The 26,972-nt window shown below is 38.3% G+C and overlaps 1 protein-coding gene across 11 annotated transcripts in view; it reads left to right on the forward strand.

Moving 5' to 3' along the window:
* NEXMIF (neurite extension and migration factor) overlaps positions 1-26,972 on the forward strand; it is a 365,486-nt gene that overhangs the window by 238,624 nt on the left and 99,890 nt on the right. For 7 of the 11 annotated variants that reach the window (XM_084869416.1, XM_084869415.1, XM_084869418.1 and 4 more), the window contains one exon: positions 12,616-12,726. The exons of 3 other annotated variants lie outside the window; for them this stretch is intronic. The gene's annotated coding sequence lies outside the window, so the exon portion shown is untranslated. Of the gene's footprint in view, positions 1-12,615; positions 12,727-18,598; positions 18,668-26,972 lie in introns of those variants that run through there. One more of the 11 variants, XM_084869412.1, reaches the window with a different exon arrangement.

Below are 26,972 nucleotides of genomic sequence, written 5' to 3' on the forward strand. Positions count from 1 at the left end.
ATGAAGAATCACTGGAGAAGAAAGTAAACAAAATGGAGGCAAGCAATATGTCAGAGAAAGAATTCAGAGCAATGGTCATAAGGACGCTGAAAAGGATGGAAGACAAATTCAACAATATGGGTAAGAAACAAGAGGAAATGAAGAAGAACCAAGAAGAAATGAAAAATGACATTGCTGCAATAAAGAACTCAATAGAAAGCATCAACAGTAGATAAGAAGAAACGGATGACCACATCAGTGAGCAAAAGACAAGGTAGGAAAAAATATTCAAGCAAAGCAGCATCTAGGGAAAAACAAAACAAAACAAAACAAAAACACAAAAAACAACAACAACAACAAACCACAGGAGGAAAGCCTAAGGGAACTTTGGGACAACATGAAACAAAACAACACTTCCACATAATAGAGGACCCAGAAGGAGAAGAAACTGAGCAAAGAATAGAAAACCTATTTGAAGAAATAATAACAGAAAACTTCCCTAATATTGGGAAGAAAAAAGTAACAAAACTCCAAGAAGATCATGGAGTCTCAAACAAGATGAACCCCAAAATACTGACACCAAGACATATTATAATTAAATTGGCAAACACCAACAATAAAGTAAGAATCTTAAAGGCTTCCAGAGAGAGACAGAAAGTTAACTACAAAGGATCTCCCATCAGACCATCAACAGGTTTCTCAAGAGAAACACATTAGGCCAGAGGGGAATGGAATGAAATATATGAAGTCATGCAAAGCAAGAATCTGAATCCAAGAATACTGTTCCCAGCAAGGCTATCAATCAAAGTTGAGGGTGAATATGAAGGAATAAGGACACATATGCAATACCTTAATCGATAAAGAATTAAAAAAAACCTCCTGAATATGCTGATAAATACTGAAGAATTGAAGCAGTGATTAAAAAAAAATTCTTTCATCAAACTAATGCCCTGGTCTGGATGGTTTTACAGGCGAGTTCTGCAAAGTATTCAAAGAACTAAAACCCATCCTCCTCAGACTGTTACAAAAAACTCAGGAGGAAGGCACCAAGCTCGTTCTATGATGCCATCATTACCCTATCCCAAAGCCAAATAAAGATGCTACAAAGAGAACTACAGGCCAATATCCTTGATGAACATAGATGCTAAAATCTACAACAAAATTCTAGAAAATTTGATTTAGCATTACATTAGAAAGATCATACATACACCATGACCAAGTGGGAGTTATTCTGGGGATGCAAGGATGGTACAATATCTGCAAATAAATGTGATACATTTTAATATATATATATATATTATTGATTTTTTTTTTTTACAGAAAGGAAGAGAGAGCAATAGAGAGTTAGAAACATCGATGAGAGAGAATCATTGATCAGCTGCCTCTTGCACACCTCCTATTGGGAATGTGCCCGCAACCAATGTACATGCCCTTAACCAGAATCGAACCTGAGACCTTTCAGTCTGCAGGTTGATGCTCTATCCACTGAGCCGAACCGGTTTCGGCTCAATGTGATACATTACATAAACAAATTGAGAGACTAAAATCACATAATCATGTCAATCAATGCAGAAAAAGCAATTGACAAAATCCAACACCCTTTCTTGATAAATACTCTCAGCAAAGTGGGAATAGAGGGACCATAACTCAATATAATAAAAGCCTTATATGACAAACCTACAGTTAACATCATACTCAATGGTAAAAAACTAAACTCATTTCCCTCTAAGAAGAGGAACAAGACAGGGATGCCCACTTTCACCACTCCTATTCAAGATAGTACTGGAAGTGCTAGCCATAGCAATCAGACAAGAAGAAGAAATACAAGGCATCAAAATTGGAAAAGAAGTAATACTGTCTTTATTCACAGATGACATGATACTATTATTATAATAGAAAACTTCAAAGACTCCATCAAAAAAACTACTAGACCTAAGAAATGAATTTGGTAATGTAGCAGAAAAAATTAACACCCAGAAATCTATGGCCTTTTTATACATCAGTAATGAACTCAAAGAAAGAGAAATGAAAAATAAATTATATTTACCATTGAACCAAAAAAATTAAAACAGGTCTTAACTCAGAAAACTACAAGACACTGAAAGAAATTGATAGAGGAAGACATAAATATGTGCAGGGATTGGTAGAATCAACATCATTAAAATGTCCATACAACCGAAAGCAATTTACAGTTTCAATATGAACCCCATTAAAATACCAATGGTGTATTTCAAAGATCTAGAACAAACTCTCCAAAAATTCATCTGGGATAACAAAACAAAAACAAAAACAAAAACAAAAACAAAAAGACCCTGAATAGCCACAGCAATCCTGAAAAGAACAAAGTTGGAGGGATCACAATACCAGATATTAAGCTATATTGCCAAGCCGTGGTTCTCAAAACTGCCTGGTACTGGCACAAGAACAGACATATAGACCAATAGAACAGAACAGAGAACCCAGAAATAGACACAAGCCATTATGCTCAATGAATATTTGGCAAAGGAGGCGAGAGCATACAATGGAGTCAAGACAGTCTCTTCAATAAGTGGTGCTGGGAAGTTTGGTCAGATACATGAAAAAAAAAGAAAAGAAACTAGGTCATCAACTTACACAATACATAAAAACAAACTCAAAATGGTTAAAGGACATAAATGTAAAATGGTAACCATAAAAATCTTACAAGACTCCATAAACAGCAAAATAGCAGACATATATTGTAGTAATATCTTTACAGACACAGCTCCTAGGGCAATGGAGACTAGGGAGAAAATAAACAAATGATTTTACATCAAAATAAAAAGCTTCTGCACAGCAAAAGAAACCATCAACAAAACAACAAGAAGGCCCACTGCATACAAAAACATTTTTGACAATGATATTTTACATAAAAGTTTAATCTCCAAAATTTACAGAGAACTCATACTACTTAGCAAAAGGAAGATAAACAATCCAATCCAAAAATGGGCAAATGATCTAAATAGACACTTTTTGAAAACAGACATACAGAAGGCAAATCAAAACAACAATGCAGTACCATCTCACACCTGTCAGAATGGCTAACATCAAAAAACGACAAGTTTTGGCGAGGTTGTGGAGAAAAAAGAACCCTCGTTCACTGCTGGTGGGAATGCAGAATGGTGCAACCACTGTGGAGAACAGTATGGAGTTTCCTCAAAAAACTGAAAATGGAACTCCCATTTGACCCAGTAATCCCACTCCTAGGATTATATCCCAAGAAACTGGAAACACCAATAAGAATGGATATATGCACCCCTATGTTCATAGCAGCACAATCTACAATAGCCAAAATTTGGAATCAGCCTAGGTGCCCATCAGCAGATGATTGGATCAAAAAACGATGGTACATCTACACAATGGAATACTATGCTGCCATAAAAAATAAAGAATTCTCATCATTTGCAGCAACCTGGATTATATTGGATAACATTATGCTGAGTGAAATAAGCCAGTCAATGGAAGAAAAACACAACATGATCTCACTCATTTATGGATAATAAATAACATTACAAACCGATGAACAAAAGGATAAATACAGAGATAGTAAAGCAACAAACAGACTGTCAAATTACAGCGGGGAGGGTAGGAAGATATGGGGGAGATAAGAGATCAACCGAAGGACTTGTATGCATGCATATAGCATAACCAATGGCCGAAAAACTCTGGGGAGGGTGTGCATGTATGGAAGTGTGTGTGTTGGGGGGCAATGGTAAGATATGTGCACATATAATATCTTAATTAAAAAATGGAAAATAAATAAATAAAAACACTGAAAACAATGTAGAGACAAAGAAACATCACAAATGAAATAAATGGAAGAAATAAAACTACTGGATATAGAGTTCAAAACCATGGTTATAAGGCTACTCAAGAATCTTCTAGAAACCTCCAAGATAGTTAGTGAGAGTTTTAAGGATCTTAGTGAGAATGCAAAAAATAAATAAATAAATAATGAACAGGACCAGTCAGAAATTAAGCATACACTGACTGAAATAAAGAATAATGTACAGGGATTCAACAGTGGAGTAAAGGATTCTGAGAATCAAATCAACAATTTGAAATATGAAGAAGAGGAAGAAAAAAAACAAAAACAAACAAACAAAAAAACACCAACCAGAAGAGCAAGAAGAAATAAGAATTCAAAAATATAAAGTTGGTGTAAGGAGCCTCTGGGACAATGTCAAGCATACCAACATCCACATGATGGAGGTGCCATAAGAATAGAGAAAGTAAAATACTGAAAACCTATTTGAAGAAATAATGACAGAAAACTTCCCCTACCTGATAAAAGAAATAGACTTATAAGTCCAGGAAGCACAAAGAATCCCAAATAAGAGGAACCCAAAGAGGACCATACTCAGGCACATCAAAATTAAAATGCCAAGAGCTAAAAACAAAGAGAGAATCTTAAAAGCATCAAGATAAAAAGTTAGTTACCTACAAGAGAATGCCCATATGACTGTCAGCTGATTTCTCAACAGAAACTATGCAGGCCTGAAGGAAGTATCAAGAAATATTCAAACTGATGAATAGCAAAGATCCACTCTCAAGGATACTCTGCACAGCAAAGCTATCATTTAGAATTGCAGGTCAGATAAAGAGCTTCACAGGCAAGAAAAAGCTAAAGGAGTTCATCACCACAAAACCAATATTATATTAAATGCTCAAGGGTATTTTTTAATAATAATAATAATAATAATAATAATAAGAAGAAGAAGAAGAAGAAGAAGAAGACGAAGACGAAGACGAAGACGTAGAAGAAGAAGAAGAAGAAGAAGAAGAAGAAGAAGAAGAAGAAGAAGAAGAAGAAGAAGAAGAAGAAGAAGAAGAAGAAGAAGAAAAGGTAAAGATAAAAAATATAAACGACAACATAACAACAAATACATATCTATCAACAGGTGAATCTAAAAAATCAAATGAATAAGAAATCTGATGAACAGAATAAACTGGTGAATAGAATAGAATCAGGGACATGGAAATGGAATAGACTGATGATTCTCAAAGTGAAGGGAGTGTGGTGGGTGTGGGAAGAGATTAGACAAAGATCTTATATGAAAGTATGCATTACATATGGACACAGCCAATAGGGTGTCGAGGGCCTGGGTTGGGTAGGAACCTGGTGGAGGGGAGCTATTGGGGAGAAAAAGAACATCTATAATCGTCTTAACAATAAAAATTAATGTCATAGCCAAAGCAAAATTTTGTTTGCAGTGTTGGAAAAAAAAAAAAAAAGACTGCACCAGACTATTATGTTTAATTTACTGATAGCTCTATGTTTGTTTGTTTGTTTGTTTTTTAAATGATTCAAGAATTATTATTCAGTTCATAATGCGAAAGAGGGTAGTGAATTTCTGAGTGCTAATGTGAAGGCAGTTGAAGAATTTTTCAAAACTTTAGATAAACTGATTATAGAGGAAAATTACTTGCCAGAGGAAATATTCAATGTGGATGATGCATCTATATTCTTAAAATGGATGCCTGAAAGTTCTTTTATGTATAATATAAGAAGGCCAGTCAATGCCAGGTTTCAAGGCTTCTAAGAACAGAGTAACAATTTTGCTTGTGGGCAATGTTGTTGGCTACAAATTGAAACCATTGTTATCTATCACAGTGAGAACACCAGGGCCTTCAAGCCTATCAATAAGCACTCATGGTCAATGTACTACAGGAGCAATAAGAAGCCATGGATAATTCAGCTCTTCCTCTAAGATGCTCTCCAGAATTGCTATGCCAGTGAAATGGGAAAGTACTGGTAGAATAAGATACCTTTCAATATATTTGCTTATTGTTGATAATGCTTCCAGACATCCTCCTTTACTTGGTAATCATCCTAATATCAAAGTGGCTGTATCTCCTCCAAGCACATTTTTGATCCAACCAGTGGATCAAGGAATTATAGCAGTTTTAAAGCCTGAGAGGTACCTTTACCCAAGTTATTGCTGGAAATGAGGAAGACACTAATGCAATTCTAAAAAGATTATATCTATAGCTGCATTAAGAACTTGCTTAGGATTGGAGTAGTGTTACCAAGGAGTATATGAATGACATCTGGAAGAATACACTCAAGAGGTTCATCCATGACTTTAAAGGAATTGCCAAGGATGAGAAAGTTACAAAAATCAATGAGGATATGGTTGAGATGGCAAATAACTTTAACCTGTGTGCAGATGAGGATGACACTGAGGAGCTTCTAGGGGTGGGTTCCAAGGAACTGACTAATGAGGAGTTGTTGGAACTAGAATAGAAATGCATAACTAAAGAAGAGGCAAGAGAAAAGGAAACTGCAGGAAAAGAAAGAAAAGAACCATTAAGAAAATTCACAAGCTCCTTTAAAAGTTTGAAAATATGAAACCCAACTGAAATATTTTCATTAATACAGGGAATATTCATGGTGCATTTTCTGCTTAGAAGCAAATCTACACTAATAAAAGAGAAAGATGTTAATTGACCATACCTCCGCTACACTCACAGCCAATCAGGAGTGATATGCAAACAAAACCAACTAAGATGGCATGTAAATTTGTATATCTTTTTTTCCTCTTCTTATTCTTTAACATTTCATGTAACACTGGTTTAACTATTCTCCCTTGTCTGGGAAGCTCTTTATATGTCCTTTGATTCTAAATGATAGCTTTTGTGAGTAGAGTAATATTGGTTGTAAGTCCTTGCTTTTCATCACTTTAAATATTTTTTCTCAATCCATTTTGGCCTGCAAAGTTTCTGTTGAGAAATCAGCTTATAGTCTTATGAAAGTTCCCTTGGAAGTAACTAACTGATTTTCTCACACTGCTTTTAAAATTCTCTCTTTGTCTTTAAGCTTTTGCATTTTAATTATGATGTGTCTTGGTGTGGACATCTTTGGCTTCATCTTATTTGGGGCTCTCTGTGCTTCCTGTACTTGTATGTCTATTTCCTTCACCAGGTTTAGGAAGTTTTCTGGCATTATTTTTTCAAATGGGTTTTCAATTTATTGTTTTGACTCTTCTCCCCTGGTACCACCATGGGGCAAATGTTGATAATTTTTAAGTTCTCCCAGTGGTTCCTTCCACTATCATCATTTTTGGATGCTTTTCTATTTTTGCTATTCTGACTGGGTGCCTTTTGCTTTTTTAAAAAAATATATTTTATTGATTTTATACAGAGAGGAAGGGAGAGAGATAGAGAGTTAGAAACATTGATGAGAGAGTGTCATCAATCAGCTGCCTCCTGCACACCCCCTACTGGGGATATGCCCACAACCAAGGTACATGCCCTTGACTGGAATCGAACCCGGGACCCTTCAGTTCCCAAGCCGACGCTCTATCCATTGAGCCAAACCGGTCCCGGCGCCTTTTGCTTTCTTATATTCCAAATTGCTAATTTGATTATTAACTTCATCTACTGTGTTTTTATTGCCTGTAAATTATTCTTCATTTCAGTAGTATCATCCTATACAATAAAAGCCTAATATGCAAATTGTCTCTCAGGTGGTCGTTCGACCACTCACTATGATGTGCACTGACTACCAGAGGATGGTGTGGAACATGGCAGGCATTGGCAAAATAACACTGGCAGTGAGTGGCAGTGGAGGCACTGCTGGCCGCTATAGGCCCCAACAAGAACAGGACTGCGATAGGATGGTGGAGCAGGTGAGTGGGCAGCTCCAGGTCAAGGCTCTCCAGCATCCCAGGCAGAGGACCTATTGCACTGCAGATGGTGACCAGCAGTGACGACAGGGGGTTGGGGTCACTGCCTGGTTTCCAAGTGCTGAGGGAGCTTGGCAGGGGGCCTGGCCTTGAATCAATCACCCCACAGGCAGGATGGTGAAGCAGGTGAGGGGGAAGTGCCAGCCCAAGATGGATGCCAGGCGGGGCTGTGGGGCTGTGAGGTTGGGGGCACAATCTGAGGCCCAATCTCTGCAGGCCATCCTGAGGGACCCCACCTATGCACAAATTCATTCACTGGGGTTCTAGTACATCAATAAATCAGTTTTAAAGATATAATCTATTGTCCCACCAGGAAAAATAGATATTTATGTTTTTTTATAGTTAGTCTATTCTTCATTTGTTACTGTTTTTATGATTCCTATGTCCTTTTTAATGCTTTTGAAGTGCTAACTAACTTCCTTGAGTATCCTTTTAGCCATTGTTTTGAACTCTGTATCTAGCAGTTTACTTGCTTTCATCTCATTTATTTTTTCTGGAGATTTCTCCAGTTTGCTCATTTGGTACTTGTTTCTTTGTCTCATTTTGGCTGCCTCCATGGTTTGTTTCCATGTATTAGGTAGAATACTATGACTCCCAGACTTGATATAGTGGCCTTGTGTAGTAGGTGTCCTGTACATCCCAGTGGCTCAGCCTCCCCAGTCACCTGGTCTGGGAACTCTAGATATTCCCCTTTTGTGGGCTGTGTGCACTTTCCTGTTTTAGTTTAGCCTTGATTGCTGTTAGTGTTACTGGGATTATTTGATCTCCAGGATAATTGGTTATGAGGACTTATTGCAACTACAGTGGAAGAACTACTATGCAGGAGACACCCCCTATAGGGCAGGACTTCCTTTAGTGGGGCTTTGGTACTCACCAAGTCCTTCACTTGTGGAGATGGTAGAGTTTTAATCTGGCTTAGTCCGAAGCTGTCTACCCAGTGCACTGGCTCTGGGACCTTCAGGGAAGTACAAGGTCAGCCATTACATGTGCCATGCCTAGGGCTACCCTGCTGGAGCTACAGAGTTATCTGCACATGGCTCCTATTTTTTCTTGGATTAGAATTTCCCTGGGAGAGGGCATGCTCTGAACCAAGGCTAGCTGCTGATGGTGCTGGGCCCAAGGCCAGTTAGCAAAAGGTATGGGATTCATTAAGGACAGATTCTTCTTATTTGAGAGATTTTTTAAAAGACTGAGGCATGAGGCAAGATAGGCCATTAGTATTTAAAAACCAACTTGGGTTGGGCTGTAAATAGGGGTAGAGATACAGAATGGGCTGGTCCCACACCTGATTTTTGTAGTAAAAAATCAGGAGGAATAGTGTGGCTATGTAGGGGTTCCAGTCCCACAGAACTCTCTTCAGCCTAAGCTTCCAATGCCAACAAAAGAAGTCTCATAACTTCTGGCTGTAAAAACCATAAAGGATTAAGGCTGAGAGATACAGAGGCTGCTGGAATACCAGACAGTTCCTCTTAAAGGACTTGCACATGAACTTACTCGGACTCACTTCCTATGAGTTCCAGCACTGGTATAGAAGCTTTAAAGTGAACCATGGACATATGAGGTGGCTTCAGGATGAGGGCTGGAGGGGAAGCTTATTCCCAGACAGAAGTACTTGAAGATACCTTTGTTTAAACACCTCCACAAATGACACACTCAAACAGCAGATTTGGCAGGTATCAGAGCCCACTAAAGTGAATCTTGCTACATAGAACCAGACCCTACACAACAGCTCTTCATTGTAGTCACAGCCTGTCCTCACAACCAATCATCTGGAGGATCAATTCTTCCTACTTATATACCAACAGCAACCACGGCTCAACTACAACAGGAGGGCACACACATCAGGTTCAAGGAACAAACTTGGAGTACCTGGCTCAGGTGACCAGAGAGACTGTGCCATTGCACCCCATAGGACACATACTACATAAGACTACTTTACCAAAACTGGGAGAGGTAGCAGCTCTACCTAATATTTAGAAAAGCAAACACATGGAGGCAGCCAAAATGAGGAGACAAAGAAACATGTCCCAAATGAAAGAACAGGGGAAAAAAAAACTCCAGAAAAATAACTAAATATAATGGAGATAAAAATCTACCAGATGCAGAGTTCAAAACACTGGTTATAAGGAGACTCATCTATCTTAGTGAGAACTTTAACAGAGAGTAGGAAACATAAAAATGGATATAGAAACGATTAAAAATGAGCCAGTCATAAATGAAGAATACAATAACTGAAAAGAATACATTAGAGGAAATCAGCAGGTTATATGGAACAAAGGATTGAATCAGCAATTGGAAGGTAAGATAGCAAAAAACACCCAATCAGAATAGCAAAAAGAAAATAAGTCTCAAAATAATGAGTATGGTTTAAAGGCCCTCTGTGACATCAAGTATGCCAATATTCACATCAAAAGCATACCAGAAGGAGAAGAGAAGGCAAGGAATTGAAAACTTATTTAAAGAAATAATGACTAAATATCTATCTAACCTAGTGAAGAAAATAGACACAAAAGTGTAGGAAATACAGAGAGTCCCAAACAAATGAACCCAAAGAGGACCACACCAAGACACATCATAATTAAAATGCCAAAGTTTAAAGACAAAGAGAATTTTAAAAGCAGCAAGAAAAAAGCAGTTAGTTAACTTCAAAGGAGCTATCATAAGACTATCAGCTGATTTCTCAACAGAAATGTTGCAGGCCAGGAGGAATTGGAATAAAATAACTAAAGTGATGAAAAGTAAGGATGTACAACCAAGATTACCCAGCAAAGCTATCATTTACAATCAAAGGCAGATAACTAGCTTCCCAGATAAGAAAAATATGAAGGAGTTCATTTCCACCAAACTAGTATTACAAGAAATTTTAAAGAGACTTCTTTAGAAGAAGATAAAATAAAAAATATATGAATAATAAAAGAGTAATAACTATATATATCTATCAACAAATACATTAAACATAAATTAATTAAATGCTCCATTCAAAAGACATATGGTGGCTGAATGGATAGGACAGTATCTATACTGTCTACAAGAGGCTCACTTCAGACTGAAAGGCACATACAAACTGAAAGTAAAAGGATGGAAAAAGACATGAAAATGGAATAAAAAATGTTGGATAACAATATTTATACCAAACAAAACAGACTTTAAAACAAAGTCTATAACAAAAAACAAAGAAGAACCCTGTAATACCACTTCTGGGTATCTACACTAATAAAAGAGAAAGATGAAAATTGATCATACCTTCATGATGCCCACCAGCCAATCAGAAATGAGTATGCAAATTAACCCAACAAAGATTGTGGGTTAATTTGCATACACAGGTGCTGAGCGGCCAGGAGATGGATGCTTGTGTCATTGCCATGGATACAGAGAACATACTGAGTCTTGCCAAATGGGAGAGCAGTTGAAGGACTGGTTGAAAAAAATGACAGAATTCAGTACCTAAATTGGTAGTTACAGAATAGTCATGGGGATGTAAAGTACAGCACAGGGAATATAGTCAACTAGAGGCCCAGAGCACAAATTCATGCACGGTGGTGTCCATCTGGCCCACCCGAATCTGGGCCAATCGGGCAAGGCCAACTGGGGAAAGAGGCCACGGGCAGTTGGCTGGCCAGTCCCGCCCCCTGGTCGCACTCCCAGTTGAGGGGACACTTTGCATATTAGCCTTTTATTATATAGTATAACATTGCAATAACTGTGTATGGTGTCAGGTAGGTATAAAAATTATCTGGATGATCAATTCATAGATTATGTAATGTCTAATCACAGAGTTGCACACCTGACACTAATATAATATTGTATGTCAACTGTAATTGAAAAAAAATTATTGTTTATAGTATTATGTATGTCTTCTTTTTCCCCGATTGACACCCCCTTACCACTCCTGCCTCACCAGACAAACCTCACTGCCCCAGTGTCTGTGTCCATTGGTTATGCTAATATGCATGCATATAAGTCATTTGATTAATCTCTTAACCCCCCGCCCCCCCGACTTCTCTCTGAGGTTCGGCAGTCTGTTCAGTGTTTTTTTTTTTTTGTTTTTTTTTTGTTTTGTTGTTTTTTTTTGTCTCTGGATCTATTTTTGTTCATCAGTTTATGTTGTTCATTATATTCCACATATGAGTGAGATCATGTGATATTTATCTTTCTCAAACTGGCTTATTTCACTTAGCATAATGCTCTCCACTTCCACCCATGCTGCTGCAAATGGTAAAAGTTTATTTTCTATAGCAGTGTAGTATTCCATTGTGTAGATGTAGCACAGTTTATTTATTTATTTATTTATTTATTTATTTATTTATTTATTTATTTTATTAATTAAGGTATTACATATGAGTCCTTATGCCCCCATTGCCATCATCCCCCAATTATGCCCTCACTATCACTCCCTGTTGTCTGCGTCCATTGGTTATGCTTATATGCATGCATACAAGTCCTTTGGTTGATCTTTCCTCCTTAACCCCACCCTCCCCTACCTTTCCTCTGAGGTTTGAGGATCTTATCGGTGCTTCTTTGTCTCTGGATCTGTTTTGGTTCATCAGTTTATATTGTTCATTATAATCCACAAGTGAATGAGATCATGTGATATTTATCTTTCTTTGACTGACTTACTTTGCTTAGCATAATGCTCTCCAGCTCCATCCATGCTGTTGCAAATGGAAGGAGTTCCTTCCTTTCTATGGCAGCATAGTATTCCATTGTGTCGATGTACCATGGTTTTTTAACCCACTCATCTGCTGATGGCCACTTAGGCTATTTCCAAATCTTAGCTATTATAAATAGAGCTGCTATGAACATAGGGATGCATATGTTCTTTCTGATTGGTGTTTCTGGTTTCCTGGGATATATTCCCAGATAGGATTGCTGGGTTAAAGGGGAGTTCTATTTTTTACTTTTTTGAGGAATCTTCATACTGTTTTCACAGTGGCTGCACCAATCTGCCTTACCACCAGCAGTGCACGAGGGTTCTTTTTTCTCCACATCCTCTCCAGCACTCGTCCGTTTATTGATTTGCTGATGATAGCCATTCTGACAGGTATGCGATGTTATCTCATTGTTCTTTTGATTTGCATCTCTCAGATGATTAGTGACTTTGAGCATGTTTTCACATATCTCTTGGCCTTCTGTATGTCCTCTTATGAAAAGTGTCTATTTAGGTATTTTGCCCATTTTTTATTGCATTGTTTATATTCCTTTTGTTAAGTTATATGAGTTCCCTGTAAATTTTGGAGATTAAAACCTTATCTGAGATAGCATTGGCAAATATGTTGTCCCATGCAGTGGGCGTTCTTATTGTTTTGTTGATTTCTTTCGCTGTGCAGAAGCTATTTATTTTGATGCAGTCTCATTTCTTTATTTTCTCCCAAGTCTCCATTGCCCTAGGAACTGTATCAGTAAACATATTGCTAGAACATAAATCTGATATTTTGCTGACTATGGAGTCTTTTAAGATTTTTATGATTTTCCATCTTACATTTAAGTCCTTTAACCATTTTGAGGGTTTTTTTGGTGTGTGTATATGGTATAAGTTGTTGATCTAGTTTCATATTTTTTGCATGATCTGACCAATTATCCCAGAACCATTTATTTTTATTTAAAAAAATATATATTTTATTGATTTTTTTACAGAGAGGAGAGTTAGAAACATCGATGAGAGAGAAAAATTGATCAGCTGCCTCTTGCACACCCCCTACTAGGGATGTGCCCTCAACCAAGGTACATGCCCTTGACCGGAATCAAACCTGGGACCCTTCAGTCCGCAGGTCGATGCTCTATCCACTGAGCCAAACTGGTTTCGGCCCCAGCACCATTTATTGAAGAGACTGTCTTGACTCCATTGTATGCTGTTGTCTTCTTTGTCAAATATTAATTGAGCATAATGGCTTGTGTCAATTTCTGGATTCTCTGTTCTGCTCCATTTGTTCTACATGCCAGCACCAGGCAGTTTTGAGAACTGTAGCTTGGTATTATAGCCTGATATCTGATATTGTGATCCCTCCAACTTTGTTCTTCTTTCTAAGGATTGCTGTGGCTATTCAGGGTCTTTTTTTATTCCATATGAATTTTTGGAAAGTTTTTTCTAGGTCTGTGAAATATGCCATTGGTTTTTTAATGGGGATTGCATTGAATCTGCTTTGAGTAGTATGGACATTTTATTTATGTTGATTCTACCAAACCATGAGCATGGTATGTTTTTACATCTGTTTATGTCTACATCTATCTCTTTTTTCAATGTCCTGTAGTTTTCTGAATATAGGTCTTTTACCTCCTTAATTAAGTTTATTCCTAGGTATCTTAATTTTTTTTGGTACAATGGTAAATGGGATTGCTTTTTATGGGGGGAAAAAATTAATCACTCTCCAAGGTTGAAGAAAAACACTATGAAAGTTTGGGCATTGTACACAACATGGATTCCTCATGAGAAGGAGTTCAAGGTGATTCATCCTGAGGAGGCATGCACATTCATATCTAAAACTGCTAGAAGCATTTACAAATGGATAGTCTGTACTATCTGAACCCAGGTGATCATGGGAGCCAGTAGCCTGGAGAATAGCTTAAGAGAGGGTGGATCATACAGATAGACAAGGCTCCAAGATGAATGTAACTTTGATGGTGTATTGCATGTTGAATAATTTAGCTTCTGTCAGTCTCTTCCTTGGCTTTATACCCACTAGCAGCTATAGTCACTCCCCTGACCCTACCACAACCTTCCATGGGTGGAACCTGAGGCAGTTGCCCTTAATCTGCATATAAGCTAAAATTAGCTCATTTGTCTTGCTGGTATATTCTTAGAGGTATACCCTTTATCTTAGAGGCATGTAAGCCATGTCAGTGGTTCTCTTCAAAGCAGCCCTCTGCTGCCTAACTTATTGAGCATTCTCTGAAGCTATTTCTGAGCCCTCTGTTCCAGGTAGCCCTGAAAAATCTTCACATACAATGTAACATAGGCTATTTTGTGTGCAAGCAGAAAAGGTCAGAGAATAGATGGATGTCCTGCCATCAAGGGAACCCATTGCTTCTTCTAAAATATTTGATAGGTTGTGCATAAAGACTGATAGGTGACAGAGGGGAAGGGGGTTAGGGGCTCTGTGAAAAATGGTGATGGTATTAAACAAAACAATATATAGTAGTATATCATAGACACAGACAACAGCATGGTGATAGCCATCAAAGAATGGGGTGGGGCCTGGGTTCAGTGGTTTCACATCAACCCAGGAGGTCACAGTTTAATTCAAGGTCAGGGCACATGTCCAGGTTTCAGGCTCGATCCTCAGTAGGGGGCATGCAGGAGGCAGCTAATCGATGATTCTCATCATTGATGTTTCTATCTCTCTCTCCCTCTCTTTTCCTCTCCCTGAAATCAATAAAAACATATTTTTTTTAAAAAGAAACACTGATGAGAGAGAAACATTGACTGGTTGCCTCCTGCATTACCCCTCCTGGGGATCGAGCCAGCAACCTGGGTTTGTGCCCTAGCCAGGAATCAAACCAGGGACCTCTTGGTTTATGGGTTGACATTCAACCACTGAGCCATACAAGCCAAGATCTCATTGATGTTTCTATCTCTCCCTTCCTCTCTCTCTCTCTAAAAATCAATAGAAACATATTTTTAAAAGGGCAGGGTAGTTTAGGTGGGAGAGGGCAAAGAGGGCTAAATAGAGATGGAAATAGACTTTATTTTGGGTGATGGGCACACGATACAGTGTGCAGATGATGTTTTATTGAGTTGTACACTTGAAACCTGTATGGTTTTGTGAATCAATGTCACCCCAATACATTCAATAAAAAACTAGTTAGGGGACTAAAGAATCCCTTACTCCACCTGATCATTTCTCAGAAAAGCTTCTTTTACCTCTCACTCCAGTTAAAATACTATCCCTTGTATTTATATGGCTTTTTATACTTTTCTAACATTTTCCTATACATTATTTGATCGTGGACATGCTTCAAAGCCAAGTTCAAATCCTATTTTCTACAAAAGTATGTTTAATATTACTTCTTCTGAAAGTTGAGAAATTTTCTATGATTTATTCTTGCTATTTAACCACTTTTCTTATTTTTATTCTAATTATTTACATGCATATATCATTTATTAGACCATAAAATATTCAGTGTCAAAATCTAGATAGAATTAATCAACAACTAGCATATAGTGGACAAATGGTGAATAATGGAATAGTGGACAAATAATGAATAATGTAGCTAAAATTGGGTAGGAAATAAATGCTTGAAGCTTTGATAACTACCAAAGTCACTTACTCTACTGGCTAACCTAGAACTTGAATTCAAATTTTCTCCTGTACTGCCATTTTAAATTCTTCACCACCCTGCTTCCCTTATCCCGATATTGCAGATAATATTTACCCTTCAGAATGAGGGAGATAAGCAAAGTCTGTAATAGGAAAGACACTAAGGAGCAGCTTGACTTTGACATATGGACCTAATTTCACTAAGCAAGATACAGAGAGAAAGTGTTCCAGGCACAGTGAAAGCACATAGGAAGGTGGGAGGAAAAGCATGATATGTGGGGTATTGAGACTAATCCTGTTAACCATGACAACAGAAATTGTTTGGGGAAGATCCAGAAAGCCATACAGAAACTTTGGAATGTGACATAGTAAGAAATAAAGGCCCATGCAAGCAATAGGGAGGACTTAGATTTTTCTGGCCTGCCAACCTTTATGGAAGTTACAAATGATGGTAATGATCTAAGTCCCCAAACCTCCTGCCTCCTGGCTTGGTCAACTTTGAATATTAAGTTTATTTTATTAAAATATCTTAACTTGCTCAGTAGCATAAAATGTTAGTTGCCAAATCTCCAAACCTAAGGTCAGAAGGAGCTCCCTTTCAGGTTTGAAAATTTCTGACCTTCTTGTAATGGTAATGAGGATTTTGTCTTGCCTAGCAGATGTTGCCAGCCCTTGAGGCCTCTCTCTGGCACCCTAAATTAGAGAAGTTTAAAGTAAATGGAGCCAGTGTAGAATAATAGAAAGAGCATTCGTCTGAAGAATATATTTTGGATTTAATTTTCTTTTAACTAGCAGTTGTCCAGCCTTTACATGTATTTCTCACACATTTATGTGTCTTAAAGGTAAGGATTATGGTTCGTACTTGTGTCATCTGACAATATATAACATACAGTTCATGTTCAGTTGTGTCAAAGGGGTCCCTACTGTGCTGTAACCTCCCTTCCCTCCTAAACTTCTCTATGCTCTTGGTTCAAATTTTGTTTCTACCCATTTCCTAACTTTGAGGCCACGAGTAAATTTTGTAACATTTGTGACTCTTGAGTTTGTTTCACCTTAAATAAAAGGTAATACTTGCTTCATAGTTTAATTGCACAGATCAAATAAAATAATAGATATGTAATGTTTTATAACCTATAAAGTGCTGTGGAAAATGTAAGGCAGTTTTAGTTAAGAAATGTGAAAATGCACAAAATTTTATCACATATATGAATCATTATTTCAACTAGATTATGTTGTATACTAGTTTCAGGTTTGCTTATATTAATTCATTTGGATATTTTGATTAAAGTTGACATTAGGGCCAAAACTGGTTTGGCTCAGTGGTACAGCATCGATCTGCGGACTGAAAGGTCCCAGGTTCGATTCCGGTCAAGGACATGTACGTTGGTTGCGGGCATATCCCCGGTAGGGAGTGTGCAAGAGGCAGCTGGTCGATGTTTCTCTCTCATCGACGTTTCTAGCTCTCTATCCCTCTCTCCTCCTCTCTGTAAAAAATCAATAAAATATATATATTTTTTAAGTTGACATTAGGAAAGAAAAAAGTCTAACCTTTATCTGTGTTTGATACAAAGGCCAATAGCAATTACTTGAATGTAATTTGATTTCATTTTCTTTTGGTATCTTGAATGGCTCCAATGGAGGAAATACATTAAAAGCAATGTAACGAGTTTAGATGAAAGCTGAATCTATAGTCCCTCAGCCATTTCCAAATATTAACTATATAAAATCTGTGTTCTGAATTTCCCAAAGGAAATGGCAACAAGAAACTAGTAATCCTCTGTCGCATGCTCAGCTCTGTGCTAGATGCATAGTATAATGGTAGATATAAAATCCTGAAAGCCTGCTTTCCAGGAGTTCAGATTCTGGTTGAGTCCACAACACATAGAATAAGTAAGATTTTTTTTTGTTTTTGTTAGAGGGCTGGGCCTTGAAAAGTGCAGCTCAGAGAGGCAGAGAGAAAAAAGGCATGGGGGCCTTGCTTACATTGGGATAGTAAGCATGTCAAATGCTGTGCATGGTTCTATGTAAAGCTGCTGAGGTGTGATAGAGCCAGATTATGGAAGTACTTGAAAGCCTGGTAGAGAAGGCTGGATTCAATACAATAAGCAATGCTGACTCATAGGTTCTTGACCCAAGAAATTGATAAGAGAATAGTGTGTTAGGAAGCAATGTGCTGGGTGAATTAGAGTAGAGATTGGCATCTACTACCAAAAATCCATTTAGCTCCCTTTGTAGGATGTGGCGGTAAGCATGGAAAAGGACTATTGAAAAAATATATCACTAAATAAAAGAGAACAAGATCAATTAGGGTCAGATCATTAGGTAATGTTTTATTTAATCAGTCAGAACTCTGGCATTATAGGTGAGTTTAGTGAAAATGTGTCTGTAAGTTTAAAATAATTAACATTAAATGGCTAGCTTATAGGGTTAAGATATAGTGAGTTCCCAGACTTGAATCCATGAATTCACTGCAACCGACCAGTTTTTACCAGTAAGCATGTGTAAGAATCTGTCTTCTTTGTACTTTCTCAGAGGTGAAGGACCCAGAAATTATGTTAGTCTGATTAGGTTAAAATGAAAACCTCTATTGTCTCTGAAAATAAATTAAGGAAGTGATAAAGACAAACTGAGCAAACCACTGACATACAAAGACTGTAAATGAAGGAGAAGATACATGAAGATGAGAAAAATATTGAATAAGCAATTTTATCTTAATTACTCAAGAAGGTACTGTTCATGTTTACACATACACACACGTGCCTCTTCCCTCCATTAAAATTTCTGTATATAACCTGAAAGTATTTTGGACTAGTATGATACTAATAAGGCTGTGTGACTTTCAGCAAGTTATTTGAATGCTCTTAGATTTAATTTTCTCATTTACAACATAACAATACTAAATTCGTCATACTTCATGGGGCTTTTGTAAGTGTTAAATGCAAATCAATATCAAGTTTCTACCCTATTTCCCCGAAAATAAGACAGTGTCTTATATTTTTTCTCCCAAAGTTGCGCTAGGTCTTATTTTCAGGGGATGTCTTATCTTTCCATGTGCTAGGTCTTATTTTCGGGGGATGTCTTATTTTTGGGGAAATACAGTAGTATATATGAAATAATAGATAAATGTTAATACCCTTATCATTAGACATCTTGAGGTGGTAGGTATGCTTAGTGTTGGGACTTATTTGCATTCATCTCAAGGCAGCAAAAATTTCCCCTATCTCGCTGTTTAAGTAGTTGCTAATATGTAGAATTTAACACTGTTTCATCAACAGATGCTTAAATAGTAGCCTGGGTTTCCGTTCACATAACTGCCTACAATTCTGTTGGGGTTATGTTGGGGGAAGTGGTCAACAGCTAGTAAATCCAATGTATAACTTGTTTTAGGGAAATACTATATTTTTAACCTTAAATAGTTGACTTTTTCATTGTAATATAAGGTGATCTGACTCTCTAGGAATAAAGTAAGCCCACTCCTAAGTATGATATGACTACAGTTTAACTGGTTCAAAATCTATAACCCTGAATATTTCTATGAACCTTTGACTAAGGTGTTGCTTCACTTGGCAGAGCTCAAGAGTGAATGAAAGATCCCATATGAGAGCTCTTGATGGCAAGAGCTGTTTATTGCCATTCACCTGCAAGCTCTGTCTCTGCCATCTATTCATGCATACCAGACACAGTAACACTGTCCATTTATCTACAATACATGGAAAATTGTTGGCATACTCATATGTTTGGAGAATTTTCTCTTTTGCCTGGATGGGTTTTCTTAGGTTCAACAAGGTCAGGATTTTATTTAAGGTAGTACAAAGGCCATCAGGCCTTTTTCAGGTAAAGGGCTCTGTATATTTTGCCCCTTTGCCCTTGATCAAGTATGTTCATTGATTAATTAATTAATTAATTAGAATGTGTTTTTAATTAGTTATAGAAAATACCAGGAAAATCACTTAGTTAAGTGTGTTTAGAAAATCTGGCTCTAAGGTACCATATAATTCTCCACAGTAATTGAGCAGATAATATAATGCTGAACCTACTGTGGCCACTCCATTGAAATGGATTCAAATCAAAATATTGATTTATCACTCCAAGCTTCTTGGTTACAACGGGGTGACTGCAGAAATGTTACTGTCAGAAACTAGAGCTGCCACCCTGAGGTGACAGAATTGAGTCTTAGTATATTTAAACTGGGGGGGGGGGGGGCAGAAGTAAGAAATAGCAATAGATGTTATCAAATTAATCCACCCATTTATTTTTCAACTGTCCATACCCACTGATGGGACAAATATAGCTCCTTAGTCTCTATTCTTCATATTCCAAGGACCCAGGAATCTCTAACAGAATAAGCTAGGTAATGAACAAGACATTAACAAAATAAAAGTCTCTAAACTGTTTCTGTGATGTGTTTGCAAATGGAAAAATGTCTTCTATTAGATAGCTTCACTAGGTGTTCTGAATTGTTAATTACTTAGTCACATTTGGGAGGCCATCTTTATAATACTGGCTTTCACTTTTCAAAGGCCTGACATTTTAGCAAAAATCACTAATTCACATTAATTTTGGGGTAGGGTCAGGGTGGGGATGCCCAATCAAAATGTAATATAATTATTTCAGAACTGTTGTAAATACTCTGGAACATTTTATGAGCAGAAGAGGTGAATAACAGAATAAAACTGGTTGAGATTAAAAGAAAAACTGGTTGAAATAAGAATATTGGAAAAATAATTGGAGCAAAAATGAAAAGGCATCAGGAAGAGGAAAATAAAGATAACAATCTCCTTTCTCTCCCCCCACCCCAAAATCTTCTCATAAGTAGAAAGATGATGACGCTTGCCCATAGTTTATAGGCAGGCCTATTAGTGGACTTGTTTGATCTAAGTATATAATTGAATTTTTATCTAGGCGTATGAGTTGAGCTGATTAAACAGAATATCTCTGGCACTGGGGAAAGAACAAAATGTGTATGTTCATAACAGTACAATTTACAATAGCTAAGATTTGCAAACAACCTAAGTGCCCATCAGCAGATGAGTGGATTAAAAAAACTGTGATACCTCTACACAATGGAATACTATGCCACTATAAAAAAGAAGGAACTTTCACCATTTGCAATAGCATGGATGGAACTGAGAACATTATGCTAAGCAAAATAAGCCAGTCGGAGAAAGGTAAATATCACATGATCTCACTCATTTGTGGAATATAATAAACAGCATAAACTCATGAGCAAAAGTAGATCCAGAGACTAAGAAACACTGGACAGTCCAACTCAGAGAGAAGGCAGAGGGCGAGGTAAGAGATTAACCAAAGGACTTGTATGCATGCATATTAGCATAACAGATGAGCACGGACACTGGGGCGGTGGGCGCTTGTCCTGAAGGGAGAGAGTGTCGGGGGCGGAGGGGGGGGGGCGGCGTCAATCAGGGAAAAGGGAGATAGGTCATACTTTAAACAATAATAAATCAATAAAATAACATAACCTTTAACAGCTGTGTTTAGTTGAGTAACAAATTTAGAAAGCGAAGACACTGTTTTCTCCTGGTATTTCATCTCATATTGAATTTTTTTCCTGGCTAAAAATCCATAATTATAGCTTGATTCGCCACTCTTCCCCTAAATACACACACACACACACACACACACACACACACACACACACACACCAGCCATCCTTCCAAGAAGTAGCCACCTTTTAGAAATCTTAATAGGAAGCTGAATAAGCCTTTTCAAAACATGAGAACAGTGGATGAGCTAAGGAGTTGAGGATTTTGGAATGAAAATTTTATAAAAATTTTCAGGTCTTGTTTCTTTTATATCTTTAGGGACTGATGACTCTAGAGATATGACATCAAAGTTTGATTTCTTCTTGTTGCATAGCTGGGTGAGGCAATACGCAAGATAGAAACTCGGTGAGTGAAAGACAGTAAATGGAGCAGGTGATGGAAATAGAGGGTTTTCTCTTTTCTCAAGGAGGGGAGTGAGAGGAAGGGTGGCAAAGAGTTTTGTTGTCACCTCTTGGTGCGGGCAGAAAGAACTGGTTCCTCTCCCCTCACTCCTCTCTCTCTACCTAAAAATCCAAATGGAATATGGATACTACCTCAGGATGTTTTTATATTTGACAGCCATGGCGGGAACTCAGTTGAATGAAAGAAGGCATGGTTTTTTCAATTTATCTTAGACTATGTCCCCTCACGTTTTACAGCCACTCACCCCCCACTCAGCAATACTTAGCAGCCACTGAATAGATTATAGGAAGTTTTCTATTACCATTCCTTTTAGTACCACAAAATATAGAAATCATCAGGAAAGATGAAGGAAAGACCAGACTACCATATTCAGGTAGTTCTCCTCTACCTACTTGTTGAGGAGAGCAGTTTCTGTGCTCCCTTTCTTGAACAACCCCAAGATCCTGAGTATTGCATCTCCCAATGTAAGAGTATCCTGTCAGGAATGTTGTAAATGGTCATCTGGAGTAAGGAGGGAGAAGAAGATGATATCTACCACCTCTGGGGTCCTACAATGAGTTAGGTGCTATATTACTTTATATATGTAAACTGGTTAACTCTCAAAGTAATACTATGGGGTAACAATTACTTTAGTTTGACATGAGGAAACTGGAGCTTAGAGGGTTTAAATGATGTTCTCAGCATCACATAGCCACTAAGTGGCAGAGCTGGGACTAGAATTCAGCCTACTAACTTCTAATTAACACCGATTAATTCATTTCCCTCCACCTCTACTTATTTCCACAGGAAGATATCTCTGTTTAAATATTAGCTGTTGCCCTAACCAATTTGGCTCAATGGATAGAGCGTCAGCCTGTGGACTCAGGGTCCCAGGTTTGATTTCAGTCAAGGGCATGTACCTTGGTTGCAGGCACATATCCAGTAAGGAGTGTGGTGGAGGCAGCTAATCAATGTCTCTCTCTCATAGATGTTTCTAACTCTCTATCCATTTACCTTCCTCTCTGTAAAAAAAAAAAAAATCAATAAAATATATTTTAAATAAATAAATATTACCTGTTATTTTCATTATCATGTATCACTTGCCTCTGGAACTGAAGTAGCTGTAGAGAGAAAAAGAGAAAAAGAAATGAAACTGATATTTAGTAAACAATGTATTAGGCAATAAGGGGACATCCTATGTAATAAAAGGCTAGTATGCAAATGGACAAACTAGTAGAACAACCAGTTGCTATGACTCACACTGACCACAGGGGGCAGACACTCAACATAAGAGCTGCCCCCTGGTGGTCAGTGCACTTCCACAGGAGGAGTGCAGCTTAGCCAGATGCTGGGCTCATGGCTGGCAAGTGCAGCTGCAGTGTCAGGAGTCTCTCCTGCCTCAGGGGATGCCCCCCTGCCAGCAGTTGGACATTCCCCAAAGGGGTCCCAGATTGCAAGAGGGCACAGGCCGGGCTTAGGGCACCTCCCCCCCAGTGCATGAATTTCATGCACCAGGCCTCTAGTATAACAATAATAGGCAGCTACTTTTGGACTACAGCCCTAAGGCTGACTTGGCATGTTAAATACCACAGTCCATATTTGTTGATATAAATCTGATATGTGAAATGAAGGATTTCAAACCAAGCCAACCAATTCCAATGTTATCACCACCACCATCATGCTGGAGCCATTCCCTAGGCCAAAGAGTGCCTAGCTGAGAACTGTAGATTGTGAATGGTTATGATTTACTGGGTGGCTGGGGCAAAGTACACTTATTGTCTTAGAAACTTAGAGTAGCTTTGTTCCACTAAATAAAATGTATAAAATAAACATTGACATTTTTATTATAATGTGCTAAAACAAATAATTTGGTAAAGATATAAAGTACATAGATATGGGAAATAATGGAATGTTATATAACAGGACTGGAGCTGCATTTTTCATCTAACAGCAGTTTTATTCTTTTTCTCCCTTCCATTATTTCTAAATTGTTCCTTAGGAAGCTACTAGTTTTGTGTATTTTTTTTTTAACAGTGTCAGCATTTGATTTTAATTTTAATTTTCAGGGCATATTGGCACTGTCACAGGTTTTCTGAATGTTTGATTATAATCTAGTCTGGGCTAGACAAATTTCCTTCTAAAGAAATTGAAGAGGCCTAAACCTGTTTAGCTCAGTGGATAGTGCGTCAGACTGTGGACTAAAAGGTTCCAGGTTCGATTCTGGTCAAGGGCATGTACCTTGGTTGCGGGCACATCCCTAGTAGGTGGTGTGCAAGAGGCAGTTGATCAATAATTCTCTCTCATTGATGTTTCTAACTCTCTATCCCTCTCCCTTCCTCTCTGTTAAAAAAAAAAATCAATTATATATATAAGAAATTGAAGAGTACTACTGGCAATAAAATCCAGCCAAGTGAAGTGTGATGTCATCTGGCTTTCAACTCCAGGCAGATTCCTGGATAAATGTGGCAGAGCCTTCCTGGAGAAAACCTGTTTTTTTTGTCATTGTTTTTGTTGTCATTATTTTTGTTGCTGTTTAGGTTGTGAGAAGTATTGCCAAGGTTGGCCTAAGTAGATGAGTGATGTGGCTCTAACTTAGCACCTTGGCAGTTAGACCCAGGTCACTCATCTACTTAGGCCAATTTACATATATCTTAATTGCTCTGGAAAAAGTGTCATGACTTTAGCTGAGAAAAAATATATAGAAATTGGTTCTTACTATTTTTTAAAAAAGTTAAAGCATTCCTTCAGTGCCTAAATCCCATCCTTGAGAGAAACGCTTTGTCTTTTATAAAGAGACTAGAGGCCCGGTGCACAAAATTCATGCACAGAGGGGTCCCCTCAGCCCAACCTGGAACCTCTCCAATCTGGGGCCCCTTGGAGGATATCCAACTGCCGATTTCGGACATCCGTCTCACAATCCGGGACTGCTGGCTCCTAACTGCTCACCTGCCTGCTGATCGCTCCTAACTGACCCCCCTCAGCCTGATCACCCCAACCACTTCTGCCTGCCAGCCTGATCTCCCCTACTTGTCCCCGCCCTGCTGGCCTGGTCATCCCCAACTGCACCCCTCTGTGGGCCTGGTCACCCCTCACTGCCCCTCCCCCCCCACCAGCCTGGTCACCCCACACAGCCTGCTGGTCAGTTGTTTGGTTGCCCCACACTAACCCCCCTGATGGCCTGGTTGCCCCACACAGCCTGCTGGTCAGTCGTTTGCTCATCCCTCCCTAATCCTCCTACCAGTCTGATCACCACACGCAGCCTGCTATTTGGTTGTTACTGTGAGGGTGTCATGACCAATTTGCATAACACTCTTTTATTAGTATAGATGTCTCAACATTGCTTGGCAGGCCATGCTCCTTGTTGCTATGGGCCCATATATAAAGTGGTACTTGGTGTAAAGTGGGAATGTTTTCTGTTATTGTCTTTCCAACATACAAAAGAGTGAGACACATTTTAAAAGCTTTGCTGTTTTTTCTTTTATGCCTTTTTATTTTTCATCTTTTTATTAAAGTTGATATTCAATATTGTTTTATATTATTTTCAGGTGTACAGTATAGTGGTTAGAAAATCATATAGTTTACCAAGTGTATCACCAGATATTTCCAGTACCCACCTGACACCATACATAATTATTATAGTACTAGAGGCCTGGTGCATGAAAATTCATGAACTGGAGGGGGTCCCTTATCCCGGCCTGCCCCCTTTCACAGTCTGGAAACCCTCAGGGGTGAGAAGCGACCCAGCGACCAGGGGAAGTCCATGCCCCCATTACACCTCTGCTGTTGCCACTGCTGGCAGTGCAAGCCTCAGCTGGCCTTGATTACCTGAGCCTTGGCCGGCCCTGGGCAGCTTGGCAGCCACCATCCAAGACTTCCCTGGGCTGCTGGGGGGATGAGGGGACTGGGGGACTTGGGAGGTAGGTACACAGCAAGGCCGGGCCTTGCCACATGCCTGCTGCCCTGATGGGGCTGAGGGGACTGAGCACCACCATTGTTGAGGGTGTGGCAGTCAATTAGCAAATTCCCTCCTTATTGGCTGTGGGCACTGCCATCTTTGCAATGGTGTGGTGGTCAATTAGCATATTTCCTCTTTATTAGATAGAATTATTGACTATATTCTCTGTGCTGTGCTTTACATCCCTTGACTATTATGTAACTACCAATCTATACTTCTCAATCCCTTCATCCAATTCCCCAAACCCATTTTTTTTCATCCAATTCCCAAAAACCATATTTTTATTGATTTCAGAGAGGAAAGGAGAGGAATAGAGAGATAGAAATATCAATGATGAGAATCATTGATTGGCTGCCTCCTGCATGCCCCTACTGGAGATCAAACCCACAACCTAGGCATGTGCTCTTGACCGGAATCAAACCTGGGACCCTTCAGTCCATAGGGTGATGCTCTATCCACTGAGCCAAACCAGAAGGGCTATGAATCTGTTTCTATTTTGTTTATTTATTTTGTTCTTAGGTTCCACATGTAAGTGAAATCATACAGTATTTGACTTACTTCATTGAGCATAATATCCTTTAGCTCTACAAGTATTCACATTGTTTCAGATGCTAAGATTTCATACTTTTTATGACCCAATAATACTCCATTTTACATATATATACCATTCATCTGTTTATGGCACTTGGGTTGCTTCCAGATCTTAGCTATTGTTAATAACACTGCAATGAACATGGAGTGCATATATCCTTTCGTATTACTATTTGGGGCTTCTTCAGATATATACCTAGAAGAGGAATGACTGAATCATAAAGCAGTTGCATTTTTATCTTTTGAGGATACTCCATACTTGTTTCCATAGTGGCTGCATTAATCTTGAATACCCACAAAAATGCACAAGGGTTCCCTTTTCTCCACATCTTCAACACTTGTTTGTTGATTTATTGATGATAGCCATTCTGACAGGTGTGAGGTAATATCTCATTGCAATTTTAATTTTGCATTTTTCTGATGATTAGTGACATTGAGCATCTTTACATATGTCTATTGGCCATCTGTATGTCCATTTTGAAGAAGTATCTATTTAAGTCCTCTGTTCCATTTTTAATTATTTGGTGTGTTTTGTTTTTTT

This window comes from Pipistrellus hanaki (assembly GCF_964339955.1).
Source record: "Pipistrellus hanaki genome assembly, chromosome: X".
Taxonomy (NCBI): domain Eukaryota; kingdom Metazoa; phylum Chordata; class Mammalia; order Chiroptera; family Vespertilionidae; genus Pipistrellus; species Pipistrellus hanaki.